The sequence below is a fragment of the Carlito syrichta genome, unplaced genomic scaffold (assembly GCF_000164805.1).
Source record: "Carlito syrichta isolate Samal-C Ts95f unplaced genomic scaffold, Tarsius_syrichta-2.0.1 Scaffold169430, whole genome shotgun sequence".
NCBI lineage: Eukaryota > Metazoa > Chordata > Mammalia > Primates > Tarsiidae > Carlito > Carlito syrichta.
Genome location: NW_007113526.1, coordinates 210,799 through 230,329, shown reverse-complemented (window position 1 = coordinate 230,329; position 19,531 = coordinate 210,799). Strand labels below are relative to the sequence as shown.

Sequence of the window (19,531 nt, the reverse complement as noted above, 5' to 3'; positions counted from 1 at the left end):
TGGATAACTATCAAACTTTTAAAAAGCATTCATTTGTTGTACACATATTAATTTAATTTTTTGTATACAGCATTTCCAAGGCAAAATTATTTTGTGGGTAAAATGCTAACGCCGAAATTGAACCAAAATTCTATTTAGTGGAGTGTTCAGTCTTTTAATGCCTAGGATTTTTTTTTTTTTTTGAGTTGAAATCTTACTCTGTCACCTAGGTTAGAGTGCAGGGGCATGCTCACAGCCACCACAGCTTCGACCTGCTGGGCCTACGTGAGCCTTCCAAGTAGCTGGAACCACAGACATGCACTACCACAACTGGCTAATTTTTTGATTTATTGTAGAGACAAGGTCTCACGAAGTTGCCCAGGCTTGTCTCGAACCCCTGAACTCAGGCAACCCTCTCACTTCCACCTCCCAAAATACTAGGATTATAGGTGTGAGCCACCGCACCAGGTCCTAAAGTCTTAATTCCAGAAAGCTTTTACCAAATCAAGTTCAACTGTCAGTTTTTAGAGTGAAGTAGCAAAACTAGCTGTAACACTACCTATATGGGCTAAAGCTTAAGATTAGCTTAAGCTTGGTTAGCCATTATAAACTGATTAATCTTCACAAAATAAGTATCAAATTATCAAATAATCATGGAATCAATTTAAATATCCATAAAATAATAATGTGAATTTCTGTTTCAATGAATATTTACTCCTTTCAAACTCTACTGCCCTTTACTCAGAGATTTCCAAGAGAAAACTATTATTTACATAGTCAAATTCTAAATTCCTACTTCTCTTAGCAAGCCACCAAAATATATAGACTGGATTTAAAAACAGAGGCCATAAACAAAGGTTCTTGCTTTGCTGTGATTTGAAAGACACAATTTAAACTTTTAAAGTTAATATACCTGAGAATGAATTAACTTTAAAATAAGCTAACAGGTAAATTTTAGGCACAATACCTAATATTTTGAAACTAAACAGCTGGGGGAAAAAATGGTTCTGCTATTTAAATAAAGCAGTCCCTCTAGTGTTCAACTAGTTAAATTAACAGTCTCAATGTAGTAAAAGATGCCACTATTTCATAACTACTAAATCTATCCCACATGTTAAATAAAAATGAATTAATAAACACCAAAGAAGGTATAAAAGGAAATCAGTAGAATCTTGAATTCTTCCTGTAAATTACTCAATTTAAGATTCCAAAAGAAAGAATGAATCCAAAACTGATCATCAGAATAAATCCAAGACTGATCATCAAGCACCCAACATGATATCTAGCACATAAGAATACAACCATAAGTATTCAATTATTGCTTTCTTGTTTTCAACATATAACTTTTTCAAACTATCATTCATTCATCATTTATTTATAGTGTAAAATTAGACACAATAAGCACAAATAAAAATGATTCTACAATTAAAAAGCAAAATGTGGAAAAGAAAATAGGTTTATTATGGCAGACAGCATGAATTTGGAAGAGTAATCCTTGATAATCAATTACTCTTGCTGACTCTGCATATGTTTTACTAATAAAAACTTTCAAAATACTCTAGTCAATTGATAATTAAGAGACATCACACACTACTAATTTCTGAGGCATTGATCCATATAGAAAATAATATAGAACATATCAGGCAATTACAAGTTACAGAAGCAAAAAATAATATGGAATGTAATTTTAGTTTTTTATTCTAAAATCCCATCATGAGAAAGGGCATAGATTATAGTCATTCTTCCACAGTCAAAGGTAGAAAATTGTCCGGTATAAAAGACCATGTTTCTAAACATCAAATGCCTACAGATGATTAATAAAGACAATACTGACAATGCTGGATGGGGAAAAAAATTAAGTTTTATCTACAGACAGAAAGTATGGTCAAAACTATGAAATGTAAAATTATAACCTTAGTTAGCATCTAAATTCATGAAGGTTTAACTATTTTGACAGTAGGGTTCATTAAAGGAAAAATACACTACAAAATGCATTTATACAACATTTAAGCCTATCTGCCTTTCATATTCACCTCATGTTGTACCATAAAATAAAGATGTAATTCCCACATTATAGACAAAAATAAAGACAAGCAAATTTAAATGTCTATGATGCTATTATTTCACAGGAAGTGGCATAGTGTGAACACTCAATTCCTTATTTTTAGTTTACTTTCCATACTTATAACCTCTACCCCTCCAAAAGTAAAAGATAAAAAATAAATTTCTCCCTGTCCTCTGTTCCATTTTGGATATGCGAGAGTGAACAAGAGAGAGTAATCCACAACCTCTGACCTATACTGTTGTTGAATGCCAGCTAAGCTAAGGCCACAAATGGAAAAAGAGAATAAGAGATAATTCCTGGCCAAAAAGGTCTAACCCACTAATGATGGGAAGACCCTCTGAGCATCCCCTGGGAGACATGATGGCATTCTATGTTGCCAAAACAAGATTTTGACCAATAGAGGGAATCCAAGCAACTCCAGGCATATGTATGAATGTGTATGCAAGCATCTTGGGAGGAGACAGATCAACTTTCTTAATAGCCTTTGAAAAATGCCAGTTTAAAATTATAGAACATGCTATCTTAAATGTTTAGAAAGCAAATATAACCAAAAGGCTATCTTCATAGCATGAACACAAGATGTATGCTGACACTAAAAACTATTAAGGATTTCATTTTAAATGTTTGCCTAAATCAAATACTGTCTCATTTTAGCATGTGATCTGTAACCATAATATTTAAGAAGCTAGTAATTAAATCAGGATTTCAGCATGAGAAATATAAGGCTCATTGAAAGCTATAGTCAATTTGATTCAGGACACTCTCAGAGAGAGCCTCAGCCAAGTAATCTTACTAATCATTTCCATGTAGCAAATATTAACTTTAATGTTGGACTGGCAATTTATGACATATGTAGGACAGTCAAGGTCATTCAACACATGATGTATTTATAAGTTAACAAGGATTCTGACACATAAATATCATTAAACACTTTTACCCAATAAATAGTATTCTTCCACAGCCATCTGTTTCAGGGGACAATTACAACACAAGCTTTTTGCCAAATGCCCAAACTACTTACTATCTACAATACTAATAAAAATAATTTATGGAAAATTATTCAATTAATTTTTTGAATTTCCATTTTAAAAATTAAACTACAGACCACAAGAAACTACAAAAAAAGAAAATTATATTGTCTTTTCAACACGCATTTAAAAAGAAATCAATACATCAAGAAACTCTTTCAAATGTAACCACAAAATCTCCTTAAAACAGTCTCCTATAATAACAGCATGTTTTCCTATGTGATCCAGAATACTGAGAAGGTTCTCTAGCATGTGCTAGACTGATAAATCTTTATACAAACTTCTATTACAGTCATTAATCTACTAATTAATTTATTAAACAAACAATGTTCCCAGCATTACATTGGTCCTAGAATTACAATGACGGCCAAAACTCAGATGCAGGTCCTGCCCCCAATTCGTTTATAACCTATGGGGAGCTTCTATCTAGTCCTATTCAAAAACCAACTCCCTACTGAAGTCCAAGCTACTTAGCCTACTGTTTAGACTCCACCCCCAACTTGCACAAATACACACTTTCAAACAATTTCTTATCTTTACCTTTTACCAGTAAACATCTGAACTTTCCTATTCTATATCCTTGAGCATGCAATTACATATACGTGCTTGCCCTGACATAGCCATATATCAAAATTCTATCAGTCCTTAAGGTTCAGCTGAAGAATCAACCCTTCCTGAAAGCTCTGCCTCCCTCCATATAGTTCCAATACTACCCTGTGCTCCTCTTAGGAAACATTACTTTCTACTCTTTAACAATGCTCTGTGTATATACACTATCTCCTCTATTAGGTTCTCAGCTTTTGAAATGCACAAAAGGCCAGGCTCGGGAGCTCAGCCTATAATCCCAGCACTTGGGGCGGCCAAAGCGAGTGGATTGCCTGAGCCCACGGGTTCGAGACCAGCCTAAGCAACTTGGCGAGCTCTCATCTGTACAATAAATCAAAAATTAGTCAGACGTGGTAGCGCACCTGTAGTTCCTTCAGTTACTTGGAAGGCTGAGGCAGAAGGATCGCTGTTGCCCAGCAGCTTGACGCTGGGGCGGCCGTGAGTGTGTCACTGCACTCCAGCCTGGGAGACAGTGAGACTCCAACTCAAAAAAAAAAAGAAATGTAAAAAGGCTTCTGGTTCATTTCTATATTCTGCATAGCACCTAATATAATGCAGCCTCAAATAAATGGTGAATAAATAAATGGTGAATAAATAAATGATGGTGATTCTAAATATAAAAGATCATCAAACAATGATAATACTTTACGTTTATAACTCGAAGAATGTTTTTTATAAAGCATCCTCTTATATGCCATTTGATCGTCATTATTACATAATACTACAATTTTCAATGTGTGGGCAACTGAGTTGAATCAGTACTGACCCCAGGACATCCCACGAAAGTCTTTTTGTCCACTGAATATCCTCTAGCACACTGCCCCAACTATATTGGGAATCAAACAGGTATCTGTGGGTATCTGAACTAATCACTGATACTGCTATATTTAAGTCATTTAACCATTTTTTTGTAAAATGGCACGTGCTTACTGGGGACTGGGGCTACAGTCAAATCTGCTTGAGGCTCTGGCTGAGTTCTGGTTAATGAAGCCTTAACCATGACAATGAGGGTAACTGCCCCAGTCCCCTTTGCTACTCAAATCAAGAGACCCTCTTTGTTATACTATTCATGAAACCTATGTATGGTATGACAAATGTTTCCTTAATAGGAGTCATTGTCAACAAATGCAATTTCCTCCTTAAACAACTGGGATTGTATGTTATTTGTCCAAGGATGCCAAGGTAAGCATCCTTCTCATTTATATCTACTAGGCTACTCTTAAGATAAGCTAACAATACAGTGCCTGAAATTTAACTGAAAGTATCCAAATATTTCTTCTTTAGACTAAATATATTTCAAGTGAATAACATACCTTCTTAAAAATAGCAAACACTCAAAAAGCTTACATTTAAACAAGTTCATGATTATCTATAAAAAATAAAATCATCTTAATGAAGAGACCTCATCCTGAATAGGTTCACACTTCCCTTATTCAGGCAGTCATTCCACAAATATTTATTTATTTCCTCCTGGTGTGAGAAAGTAAGACTTCAAGAAGATTAGCAAAGTCTTACCTCCCTCATGGCTAGCAAAGTCAGAAATAAAAGTAATTTTAAAAAGGAAGATATTTTGCATATGACATTATATTAAATGGGAGGAGGAGCCTACTACTGACAGATTTATGAACACTCTAACCTTCACTTTACCATTATATACATATAATCTTTCCAACACCAAGATACTTCATCTTTATCTAATTTTTATCTATCTTTTTTTTTAATCAAGTCAGTTCTGCTGCTTGATTAACTACAAACTGCAGGGCATTATTCCACCACAATACCCTGGCAACCAGCTCATATTCAGTTACACTTTGACAGCACAAAAAAAAAAAAAAAAGAACTAATTGTATGATCATGCGGATATTGTGGAAGCCCTTTAGTTCAATCCTAGATGGGCCTCAAGAGGATAATGCTTATTCTGTTGAACTCACTTCCAAATCGCAATACGAAAAAGCCAGGATCAAAACAAGACCCAATTATACAAAGAGTGCATTTTACCAACGTCGGGTTTATAAGAAATAGTTATGTGGCCCTGTACTTGTGAAAAATTGTTCACAAATATTTACATAAATGAGGCTTTAAAGAAAATTATCCAACACTTACTAGCCATAATGATATTCAAAGAGAATCTCTTTAGGTAGCATTAGGACAACAGCTCAGTCATAAAATGCTCAAAGAAACAGAATCCAACTTCATAATTCTCTAGTACTTAAAACATCTTTCTATACTGCTTGGATATTTTTAGTGGAAAAAATCATATTTGTGTTATTTCTAGCATTAAGATTTTTTTTTAATTTTTAAATCTTAGCTCCCAATGATGCTCATGACTTCATGACTGAAAATATCAAGTTCTAATTTCCATCTGCTCAAGTATCATCAAACAAAACCAAATGGAAACCATTTGTAAAGACTTTTTCAAATAATTATTCACAGAAAGTCAGGCACAGAGATCTATAAATCAGTTTACTCTACTATACTTTAAACAGATCCAGAGACCATGTAACAACTAAATGGTAGCCTGAGCAACCAACCCTGCTTCACCCAACAATATTCCTGTTCTTTTGCTATATAGCTCTGATTTCTCAATATCTGGCCCTATGCCAATAGATCTATACAAAAAAATAAAAATAAAAGAAGGAAAAGAAGACATTTTTTTTTTCTTTTTAAGACAAGTTTTCACTCTGTCACCCAGGCTGCAGTAAAGTGGCATGGTCATGATTCATTGTAGCATTGAACTCCTGGGCTCAAGCAATCCTCCTGCCTCAGCCTCCCAAGTAGCTGGGACTACAGGCACAGGCCACCAAGTCCAGCTAATTTTTCATAGAGATGGGGGTCTCACTTGGTTGCACAGGCTGGACTTGAAATCCTGGGGTCAAGCAATCCTCCCGCCTCAGCCTCCCAAAGTGCTGGGGTTACAGGCATAAGCCACAGTGCACAGCAAAGAAGACTTCTAATGGCAGTAGATCCTAGCTTTTCAATTACTTCAATAAGATACAAGCATACCTCATTTTATTGCAATTCACTTTACTGTACTTTGCAGACACTGCATTTTTTATAAATTGAAGGTCTGTGGCAACCCTGTATCAAGCAAATCTACTGTCACCATTTTTCCAAAAGCATGTGTTCATATCATGTCTCCGTGTCACATTTTGGTATTTCTCACAGTATTTCCAAATTTTTCATTATTATATCAGTTATGGTGATCTATGATCCAGTGACCCTTGATGTTGTTATAATTGTTTGCAAGCACCACAAACCACACCCATATAAAACAGTGAATTGAATCCATCAATGCTGTGTATGTTCTGACTGCTACACTAACGGGCTGTTCCCCAGTCTCCTTTTCTTTATGACCCCCTATTCCCTAAGACACAACAATATTAAAATCGGGCCAATTAATAACTTTACATAGGCCTCTAAGACTTCAAGTGAAAGGAAGAGCTGCCTGTCATTCACTTTAAATAAAAAGCTAGGAATGATTAAGCTTAATGAGGGAAGCACGTCGAAAGCCAAGATAGGCCAAAAGCTAGGGCTCCTGTGCCAGTTAGCCAAGCTGTGAAGGCAAAGGAAAAGGTCCTGAAAGAAATTTAAAGTGCCCCTCCAGTGACCACAGGAATGATAAGAAAGTGAAACAGGCTTATTTCTGATGTGGAGGAAGTCTGAGTGGTCTGGAAAGATCACATCAGCCACATCATACCCTTAATCCAAAGCCTAATCTGGAGAAAGGTCTTAATGCTCTTCAATTCTATGGAAGCTAAAAGAGGTGAGGAAGCTGAAGAAAAAAAGATGAAAGCTAGCAGAAGTCGGTTCATGAGGTTTAAGGAAAGAAACCATCTCTATAACATAAAAGTACAAAGTGAAGCAGCAAGTGCTGACAGAGAAGCTGCAGCAAGTTACCAGTTACCCAGAAGATCTAGTTAAAACCATTGAGGAAAATGGCTACATTAAACAACACATTTTCAATGTACACAAAACAGTATTATGCTGGAAGAAGATGCCATCTAAGATTTTCACAGCTAGAGAGAAGTCAATGCGTGGCTTCAAAGCTTCAAACAACATGCTGACTCTCTTGTTAAGAGCTAACACAGCTGGTGACTTTAAGTTGAAGACAATCCTCAATGACTATTCCAAAAATTCCAGGGAATTTAAGAATTATGCTACATCTCGTCTGCCTATAATCTATAAATGGAACAACAAAGCCCGGATGACAGCACACCTGTTCAGAGCATAGTGTACTGAATATTTTAAGCCCACTGTTGAGACCTACTGCTCAGAGGGAGGGAGGGAAGGAGGAAGGGAGATTCCTTTCAAAAATATTAATAATTCTGCTCATTGACAACAGACATGGTCACCCAAGATATTAATGTTATTTTCATGACTGTTAACACAACATTCATTCTGCAGCCCACAGACCAAGGAGTCTTATTATTTAATAAATACATTTTGTAAGGCTATAGCTGCCATAGATAGCGATTCTTCTGATGGATTTGGGCAAAGTCAACTGAAAACCTTCTAGGAAGGATTCACCATTCTAGATGCCATTAAGAATATCCATGATTCATGGGAGGATATCAAAACATCAACAATAACAGAAGTTTGGAAGAAGTTGATTCCAACCCTTATAGATGACTTAGAGAGGTTCAAGACTGAAGTGGAGGAAGTAACTACATATATGGTAGAAAACAGCAATAGAACTGCAATTAGCAGTAGAACCTGAAGATGTAACTGAATTGCTATAATCTCATGATAAAACTTGATGAATGATGAACTGCTTCTTATGGATGAGCCAAGAAAATGGTTTCTTGAGATGGAATCCTACTCCTCGTGAAGGTGCTGTGAACAATCAAGATAACAACAAAGGATTTAGACTATTATATAAACTTAGCTGATTAAGCAGTGGCAGGGTTAGAGAAAACTGAATCCAATATTTTTGGTACTCTAATTTTGAAAACAGTTTTACTATGGGTAAAAATGCTATCAAACAGTATCATATGCTACAGAGAAATCTTTCATGAAAGGAAATCAACAAAACAAATTTCATTGTTGTCTTAATTTAAGAAACTGCCACAGCTATCCCAAAACTTCAGCAACTACCACCCTAATTAGTCAGCAGCCATCAACATCAAGGAAAGACTCTCCACCGGCAAAACATTACAACTCACTGAAGGGGTTCTGGTGATCATTAGCATTTTTTAAGCAATAAAATACTGTTTAATTAAAAGTATATACACTGTTTTTTGTTTTGTTTTTTTTGAGTTGGAGTCTCACTCTGTCACCCAGACTGGAGTGCAGTGGCCGCTCCTGGCCACCGAAGCCTCGACCCGCTGGGCTCCAGCTATCCTTCCACCTCAGCCTTCCAAGTAGCTGGAACTACCGGCACACGTGCTACCACACCTAGCTAATTTTTTTGATTTTATTGTAGAGATGAGGTCTCACCAAGTTGCCCAGGCAGGTCTCGAACCCACGGGCTCAGGCAATCCACTCACCTCAGCCTTCCAAAGCACTGGGATTACAGGCTGAGCCACTGAGCCCAGTTGGTTTTTTTAACATAATACTATCACACACTTAACAGACTACAGTAAAATGTAAACATAACCTTCATAAGCACTGAGAAACTAAAAGATTTGTGTGACTTGCTTTATTCCAATATTCACTTTACTGAGGTGGTCTGGAACCCAACCAACAGTATCTCCAAGGTACTTTTATGTACTGTAATGTACTTTATAAAAACAAATGCTAACTACTATAAATATTCAAATGCGTTGTATTCATATCAAGTTTTAATGACCCCAAAGCTATATTTATTTTATTTTTACTTCCTCTGTAATCAGTGTGAGATATGCTCAGTTCAAAGGATCTAGACAAATGTATGAACTGAGGCTATCTTAGTAACATTTGCCAAGCGTCACAGAAAACATTTAAAATCAAAAGATAATTCTTCTGTCCAGAATTACACAAGGCAGTGTTCTTTCTATAAGAAAATAGATTTGATATAAATAAAATTATAGCAGTTCTGTGGGTTTTAAGTTGGTCAGGTAAAGTTAATTTACTCAGCTACTATGACACAAACCACAGTTTATGTATTGTCTCCCAGCAGACTGGTTTCAACCTTTTTAAAATGGGTACAAAATATGGATTTGGGATCCACTACTACCAGTGACATAACTAAGTCATGGACTTTTTCTAAGCTTCAGTTTTCCTTTGGGTATGATAAGTTCAACATATAAATAAATGAGAAAAGACAGTTATTGTTGATGACCCACCAACATCTATTTCCCACTTCTTCCTTCTTAAGAAAACCCTAGGTTTATTTTAGGGAATTTTTATTTCATTCCTATATAACCTACTCTAAATAGTAGACAGACCTAATGCCATTTATGTATGCCAGAAATAAATTTGCTTATAGGCAAAAGGTGTTGTTCTCTATAAATGTATATCTCCAGTCTATTCAATTTTAACTTTTTGCACTTGGAGACATTTCACAAACCACCTACTAACAACTCAACAGCATTTTTTTCTTTTTTACAAATAGTGAAAAACAAATCACTTTATATTAAATAGTATAGCATTGGAGTCAACTGTTTTATTGTAGTGGAATTGACTTACAATGAAATTTTAGACACTAAGGAACTTATGTTTGACAAAAAAAATCAAAATTTTATCTCTTATATTTTTCTAACATGTGGTAACGTGTGAGACAGTCACCAACATACATTGCAGGTTCATTAATGCATGTTATGCAATAGTAATTTATTTGAAGTCTTCCATCTGATGTTTTTCTATTCCAGCAGACAATGCAGTCTCATGTTCTTCCTCTCACATTAATAATATGTAATTTATTGTTCAGTCTATTGTCCAAAGACAATGTGGAAGAATGTACTCATGATTCCTAAAAATCACTTCTCAACTGATTGATCATATCTCAGTATATATTCTATCCCTGTATTTGCTTTTTCATGCAACTTGAATGGAAAACTCCAAGGAAATATACGATTTTGAAAAATTGGCACTGGCATAAGTTGATCCTGGATAATCACCAGCAATCTCTTTATGTCCCCTAAGAGGGGACATCTGAGTAGTTTGCTAGATTTATGATGTCTCTTAAGAAGGGACATCCAAGTACAAAGGGTTAATGTTTAAATACATAATTTTTTCTTGTTATTTAGGCCCTTAAGTTCTACAAATATTTAAACTTTTTTGACAATTTTCCACATTCAAATTCTTAGATCAACCCCCCCAAACAAAAGATAAAGCAAAGAAATTATCTTACGGGGGGGAATCTCTAGCTATACCACCTTAATGTACAACAACCTCGTCTAAATCTTGACGTTTTCTATTAAGTTACAAACATTTTAAATTAAATACACACAAAGAGGAGGAGGGTGGAATTGAACATTGGTGTCCTTAAAATTGCTAAAGACTTATCAGTCACAATGTATTCATCACTAAAATTCATCACATCTTTTTAAAGACTATATAATATACCAAATAACAGTTTATCTAGTGTTAACTGTATTTTCAATCCTATGTGTTCCAACAGTGATTCTAATACCTCATTTAAGGAGATTTTACTGAGATTTACTTTACACAAGTAGGTGACTTTGTATCAATGCAAAACATTAGACTATAATGCCAAACTTACTAAAACAAAAATCCCCCTAACAACTGATTAAATTTTACCCTAAAGCAACAATCTTTAAATTATAATTTAAATTTGTAAATTATAATTTAACAATTTTTTCATTTTCATATCATTAGGACTTAAGTCTTTGACATGCTATTTCACCACAATCTCAGTATAAGTGTCTTATTTTTCACAGAAAAAAACTCATTATATGGTTCAGTAAGTTGCCTATGACAACACATCAATTTTATTTACATTCAAAAGTTAGATTTCAGCTTGTTCTCTCAATATCAAGCACATTTACCTTAATAATTTTATCTAATTCATTAGATTTTTTAATTCTTCATATTTAAGAATTCTGAAGTAATTATGATCTTACCATAATTTTACAGTATAAATTTACTGTTTACCAAAATCTTAATAACTATTTTATTTTTTCTCTTAAGGATACATTTATTAAGACTAACATTTAATTAAGTATGCACTAGAATCATTTTAAAAATTATATAATAAAAACCATTACCATTTCACAGCTTTGGCAAGCCAACTTTTTCAAAACAAAACAGAAAAATAAAACAGCAATATAATCATTAAAATAATCAGAAAATGTATATCAAGACTTGAATAACTGGCCGGGCTCAGTGGCTCAGCCCAAAATCCCCGCACTTTGGGAGGCCAAAGCAAGTAGATTGCCTGAGCCCACAAGTTCAAGACCAGCCCGGGCAGCTTGGCAAGACCTCATCACTACAATAAAAATAAAAATAAAAAAATTAGCCGGGCATGGTAATGCACACCCCTGTAGTTCCAGCTACTTGGAAGGCTGAGGCAGAAGGATCACCAGAGCCCAGCAGGTCAACGCTGGGGTGGCAGTCAGCGTGCCACTGTACTCCAACCTGGGCAACAGAGTGAGACTCCAACTCAAAAAAAAAAAAAAACCTGTATATACAGTCTTACTTGTTTAAACTTCAGTCACTTTCAAAGTACTCTTCATTAGATGCAATATACCTATAAAGTCAGTTTCCACTGCTCAAAACAGTTTTTGAACTGGTCAATTTTGATGCCTTTTAATGCTTCTGCCATTTTTTGTCTCATCTCTTCCACATTAGCAAAACGTTTTCCTTTGAGAACTTTTTTAATCCGAGGAAATTTTTTAAAAGTCATTCTGAGAGACATCAGGTGAATTGGGAGGGTGGAGCATGGGAGGGTCATGCCATTTTGGTCAAAAATTGCTGAACACTCAGCACAGCAAGGGCAGGTTGTTCATGTAAATTACCCATCATGAAATGGGCAAACACACAGAAAGAATCTCCAAAAAGAAATTAACTGAAAACAAACACAATCTCTCACAACAACACTAGCTGGTATACTAATGTCGATGGGTTCCTAGAACATTTACCTAGCAGGGAAAGCCTATATACTTACAAGGGACCCACCAATCAAAATAATTCTGGATTTTGGGGGGGTTCCCTCTTATATACTACTTAGAGCTAGCTGCCATTTACCACTGGATGTGCATTTTTCCCTAAAAGTATTTGTTTCTAATAAAATACAAATGTATTTTTCTATTATTATCCACAAAACAACAAATATGAAAGGTAAAATTTACTTTTCAGAAGCACTATAACAATCTCTAATATTAATTGTGAAATAAATGTTGATACATAAAATACTATAAATCTGCAATGCTGCAGAATGATGTAATTCATGTTCTCAAAATCACCAAAATTCTATACTTGAAAAATAAACAGTCGCAGGAGTGGCCGTGAGAGTGCCACTGCACTCCAGCCTGGGCGACACAGACTCCAACTCAAAAAAAAAGAAAAGAAAAAGAAATAAATCCAAATAATGGGGGGGGAAATTATCTTCCAATTCCATCAGAGATTAATTTCAACAATTCACAAATTTGCCATAGCTAATGAAAATATAGATTTTAAAAAGCAGAATGAAAGAAAGTCAAGGATCAGATTTTCTCCCTGGAAAAAATATTTAAACTGAGTGACATTTTACCTAGAGTTAATTTCATTTCTGTCAATTTTATTACATGTAAAAGAATCATTACTTTCTCAGAAAACAAATGTATTTCAATTGATAATAAGCCCATTTATGATTTTAAGGTATTTCATTTAGTCAAAGATAACCAGAAATCACCAAAAATCAACTGAATGTTCAGACTCTAAGATATGCAGTATATTTTATTCCTACACAATTTAGTCATTACCTATGATTTTAGAAAATTCAGAGTTAGCACTTCACTTTTTAATATGCTAAGCAATATGGGCTATTAATTTTCAGAGTTTGACTTTGCAATCAAAATTGCCTTTGTTAGATCTTCAGTGTTTTTCTTCTCTTGACCTCCGCTGTGACTTAAGAATGTAGTCTTTATTTGATCTTTTAACTGCTTTTATAAAAGCAGACAGTTCAGGAAGTTTTCTGTTAGCTTAAATACGCTCAAAATTAGAATCTTTCGAGGAAAGAGATGTTCACACAGTTTCAAAGTTTCATCCCACATTTACTTAATAATTGCAAAAGGAAAGGATATCTTTACACTGGAGAAAGCTGGCAGACACTACCTTATAAACCAAGTAATCTAACTTAGTACTAATGTGATGCCATGGAAAGTACACAACACTTACTCAGCATTCTTGCCAAAAATGTTTATCCTGACACTAATCAATTAGGAAACAGACAAATTCAAAATATAGAACATTTTACAGCACAACTGAACTGCTCTTTTCAGATAACATCAGTATCATTGAAGGACCAAAAAAAAGGCAACTTGGGAAATGTTCTAAGTCCACGGTCTTTTAGGCCTCAGGGACCAGTTTCGTGGAGGTCAATTTTTCCATGGATGGGGGTTGGGGGGAATCATCAGGCATTAGATTCTCAAAAGGAGCAGCAACCTGGATACCTCGCATGCGCAGTTCACCATAGGGTTCAAGCTCTTATGGGAATCTAATGCAGCCACTGATCTCACAGGAAGCGGAGTCCCCTAGCCCTCTGCTCACCTGCTGTGCGGCCCGGTTCCTAATAAGCCACAGACAAAACTTGTCCGCGGCCCAGGGGTTAGGGACCCTTGTTCTAAATTACAGGAGATTGGGGTGGTGGGTATACTTTAAAATCCAGACATCTTCGCCACTATACAATGCACCCATGTAACCAAAAACTATTTGTAACCCCTAAAGCTACTGAAATAAAGAAAAAACAAGAAATAAAAAGCTAAAAAATTTTAAAAATAAATAATTACAGGAGATAAAGCATCTAAAATATGTGATCCTGACTGGGTCCTGAATCAGAGGGAGAGAATGATATGAATGGTATTATTTAGACAATTGGGGAAATCTGAATATGGACTAAATGTTAGATAATTTAATTGTATCCATGTTCAATGTCTTTAGTATGACAACAGGGTTATGATTATGAAGGAAAATGTCTCATTCTCAGATGACTTACATGTTTAAGTACTTACAGGCAAAGATTCATGGGGTCTGAAGGTTACTTTCAAATAGTTAAGTTGGAAAAAAGGTATATGCATACATGTGTGTGAACATTTTTCAAAATGAAATGATGGAAAGAATGGAGTAGTTATGTTTCTAAGCAAAGGATACATCTAAGCAAAAGTTCTATCAACCGCATCATTTGGGATTACAAATTATAATCTATAAATACAGATTATAATACTAACAAATTATCTTCCTATCCTCTTCTCTCAGCCTTCCCACACCCCTGCAAAATACTCACTTCTTCCTCCAGAGATTTGCAATTAGTTCAGTGATATAAACAACAGTATTGGTGTTTTAAATTATCTTACCCTGATCACTGTCAGAAAACCAGATCAATTTTTCCTAGCTCTCTGATGTTTTTACAATGGCCCATACCTGCTGGCATAGGTAACAGTACTCTTAAAAATAGAAAACGTCAACACTTAGGTCTCTACACAACAAAGGATGACAACTGTCAATCTGCCCCTAAACCGGCAATAAAACTAATCCCTAAGACTTCTGACACTAATATTGGGCCAAACATTTTTAGAAGTAAGTCATTTTTTATAATTTACATTTGCCTATCTGTAATAATCAAAAGAAAAAGGGGTAACACAGATAAATTAAATTTTAAAATTATAGACAATGTACATTTAGTGCAAATGTTTTTTTGTACAAAATATGCAATAAATTGTCTACTTCCACTCCCATGGGAATTAAACTAGAAATAATAATGCCTTGTTTTAACTAGGTTTCAATCTCCTCAAATTATCGACTCATTTACAATCTTCACAAATTGTATCAACCCTTCTGAGTACAATACTATGCTATGTTAGAACCTCATAAAATAAGTTTCATTCACTGATTCAACAAGCGTTATTAAACACACACACAAGGTTGTGTCTGATACTTCTTCTGGACCAGAAATTCTCAATGCTTTGGAACAGGCAATCTCCCATCCTTAAAGGTCTGTGCTTTAGAGTTTCAAGACTACATGCCTTTCCCACCACTGATTAATCAGCAATGAAACTGCCAGGAAACTGTGTTTATAAAATAATTTTGTTTTGTAGATTAGTAGAAGTCAACTTAACTAACATACTGTATTAACCTCTAAAATTCAAATTGAAAGTGTAAAAAAAATTGAGTTAAGATAAAAGTCTCAAAGACTATTAATATAAAGTATAGTATATAATCATTAGTATTTTTAATTTAAATAAATCTGTACCCTAAAGTAAACAGAATGTTTAAGTTCCTATCCCAATTTAGAATTTAAAAATTATTACAATATTAAGGTCTTCCTGCTCATATTCATCTCGTATCTTACTGCTAAATCAATCTTCCTAATTATATCTTGTTCCTGATCAGAAACCTGTAACAATTCCTCAAAATTTGTCAAATTAAGTCCAAATTGCTCATCCTTGCTTCGGTGTACTCCACCGTCCCAGCCTTTTAGTGGAGAGACTATTTCACTTCTATCCTATGCGCCAAGCAACCTGCTCTTGCTATAATTCACTGGCTGCTGTAGGACTCTGTACAGGCTATTTCCCCTGACCAGGACAAGCTACACCCCAACCTAGATAACTCCTACATTTTCTATAAGATTCACCTAAAACCTAACTCTGGGCTCCCCAATCGTCTCCCCACATTTGTTTCCCATGGCTAAATCTAATGCTGCTTTTGCAGGATCCCATAACTTAAAATAATTACAGCATTTACTCCTTTGTATCAGAATGAGAGATTCATTTAGCTACCTACCCAATGAGACTGCAAGCTCTTTAAGGATAAAGACTCATTTTATATATCCAGGACTGAGTACAGTTTCTGCCAAATGCAGAGGCTGAATAAATGGGCCAGAAACTAGGAAGGCTATGCTACCTACCACTGGCACTAAGGTTCACAGTGTTCCTGTTATAAGTTTATAGAACACCAAGTTTATAGAACACCAATGGAACTGCTAATTTGTTTATTTGGAAAGCAGTTAATCTATTATTCCACTTGTCTTACAGTGTTCACAACATCATATATATATTAGTATGCTTGTTTCATATTTTAGACTAAAAACTAATCAAACGTAGGGACTGCATCAAATTCCTGTAATTGGACCCAAAGATGGAGGAATTCATTTTTGTGTTCATCTGATGGATGGATGGACACAACCTCACAATGGGCATATACATATTTAGTATGTGCCCTGCTTTGACACTATTATGGGGAGAAGTCAGTAAAGTTACAACTCTACCTTACAGGGATGCAACAGTGTCAAATCTTAAAGTACTTACTGCCTCATAATGCAATTTAGGGTTTGCTACAGAATTTTATTTACAGCATATGTCTAGACAAATTTCATACAAGCATGGGTATCTCTGCTGCTCTAACATTTTATTATTCCCACTTATTATACCCAGAAAATATAATTACTAGAAAATATAACTGCTTCAACCTAAAAGCATACTTTAAAAATTAATATTTGATAAACATTGGAAAGAAATAAGTACTATATAGACCCTATTATTTGAAAAATGCCAAAACATTTTAATTTTGATGCCTCAATTAACTGTCATCAAAGTAGCAAAGAAATAATTACAAATGTAAACTAACTGCTATATGTTCTGCTGTAAGTACTCTATTGACTTCTTTTAACGTCAAAACCCAATTTACAGTGTGGAAACTGAGGCACAAGTAAGTTAAATAATTTGACCAAGAAAGCACAGCTGGCCAGGCGCAATGGCTCACGCATGTAATCCTAGCACTTTAGGAGTCCAAGGCAAGGGGAATCACTTGAGGCCAGGTGTTCAAGAAAACACAGCTAGTAAGTGACCGTGCTGGCATTCAAACCTAAGCAATCCACAAACCAATATCTGAACCACTATGCTATACAATATTAACAGCAATTCCCCAGACAAGAGTCCAAAAGTGTTAATCTAAGTGATCTAAGTGAGAGAGACAGACTATAAATGTGTACAGTCTTCTCTCAGCCTATTCCATAAATATTTCAAGAATTTAAACAAAAAGTGTAATATCATAAAACTAACTTGTGTGTGTAACCTGTGGAATTAGTCTCATTTTGTGGGAATACTTTACAAATTTAAATGCAAAATGGTTACTTTGGCATTATGTTTTACTGTGAGGGTTCTTACTAGAATGCTATTCTGAGTACATGTAAAGACAAAGATAAATGCCAAGTAACATAACTAAAAGGCAATTTAAGGAACAGTAAAATGTCCCTATAAAAAGAGAATGTTACAAATAATGGTAACATCACGCATGCTTCACATTGAAGTCTGCTAACAGGATTCTGCTACAACTTATTTTACTCAAAATAAAATGGCTCAAATATATTAGAGAATGAAACAGATTTCAAAATACCCTCCATCTGTATGGCTGCCAATTAATATATTCTTCATTTTTCTATGATTGCTCTAACTCCCTTTACTTGAAACAAAGTTGTCTTTATGTCACTCATTTTTCTAATTAAGTCTCAGATATTTTCTATTATTAAGTTGAACCATATAATTCACCCTTTCAACCAGTTTTTCCTACAAAAATGGACACTTAATATGACTGTATATAAGAACTCTCTCAAAATTCAACATATTAAAAAGAACAGACACCCTCAATGAAGCTATAATTATTCCAAATACTGCAAGAATAAACAGTTGACAATGTTTTCAAACTCAAAAGAAAAAATAATCATTCCCATGGGGAAAAATTCACTATATATTGTTAAGTGAAAAAGACCAGATTACAAACTAGTATAATACCAATTTATACATAAAAACATCAACTAATAAAAACATTTTAGACTTCAGGATGTTAATTTCTTTGTTCTCTATGTTTTCCTGATTTTCTAATTTAAAATAAGTATTACTATAATTTTAAAAAACAATTTAAAAATAAGTCAATCTTTGCTTAACTCTTTACCAAAATAGACTTAAATTAATGAAGCTACATATGTACCCTAAAACAACATAAAAAATTTTAAATAGCCTACACTTTTTTGTTAATTCAATAATAAAGGCTATGAGAAATAACACAATAATAAGCTATTTCTAAAAATACTGATAATTTTCTTTGTTAGTATAAAAAATTTTATTCTTACATCAATGAAATAAGCCTAATTAACAGTTGAGTTTGGTTTCCTCATCATTAGACCTCTAGCAAATAAAGAGCAGGCCAAAAAGTTAAAATGCAAGAGATCAGTATGGAGTAGGGAAATAGAAAATGAGAATGAAACATAAAGAAGAAACTAAAAGGAAAAAAAAGAAAGCTATATACCTTTCTACTACATACGAAAAATGTTTTAAAAGAACAGAAATATGTTTTGATATGTACATGGACAAACAAAAATGTTATAAATATCTTCCAGGTGACATCTAATTTTTAAAAGTCTAATAAACAGAATTCAGATGTTCTAAAAGTCCAATTTTACCAGAGTTAAATGCTAACTACAAAAAAAAAAGGCTTTGAAATGAAATTAAGTTCTGAGATTTTGCTGATTAACCAGCTAAGTAACCATCTTACCCAGAATGGGTTCTTATATTTATAAACAAATACCCTAAAAAAATATCAGGATAGAGGTTTGAGCTGAACAGACCCAAGGACCATTAAACAATTAGTCCACTGTGGTTTAGCGCCCTCTGGCTGCCGTGGCAGGAGACATCACAGATGAAAATGTCTGCCAAGAAAGTTAGAAAGGTGTTAAGCAGAAGCTGGGAGGAAATTTTTCAGGCAAATGTAGAAGCTAATTTAG

The 19,531-nt window shown here is 34.5% G+C and overlaps 1 protein-coding gene across 1 annotated transcript in view; it reads right to left on the bottom strand.

Moving 5' to 3' along the window:
- MED13L (mediator complex subunit 13 like) overlaps nucleotides 1–19,531 on the bottom strand; it is a 305,115-nt gene that overhangs the window by 262,493 nt on the left and 23,091 nt on the right. The window lies entirely within an intron of this gene.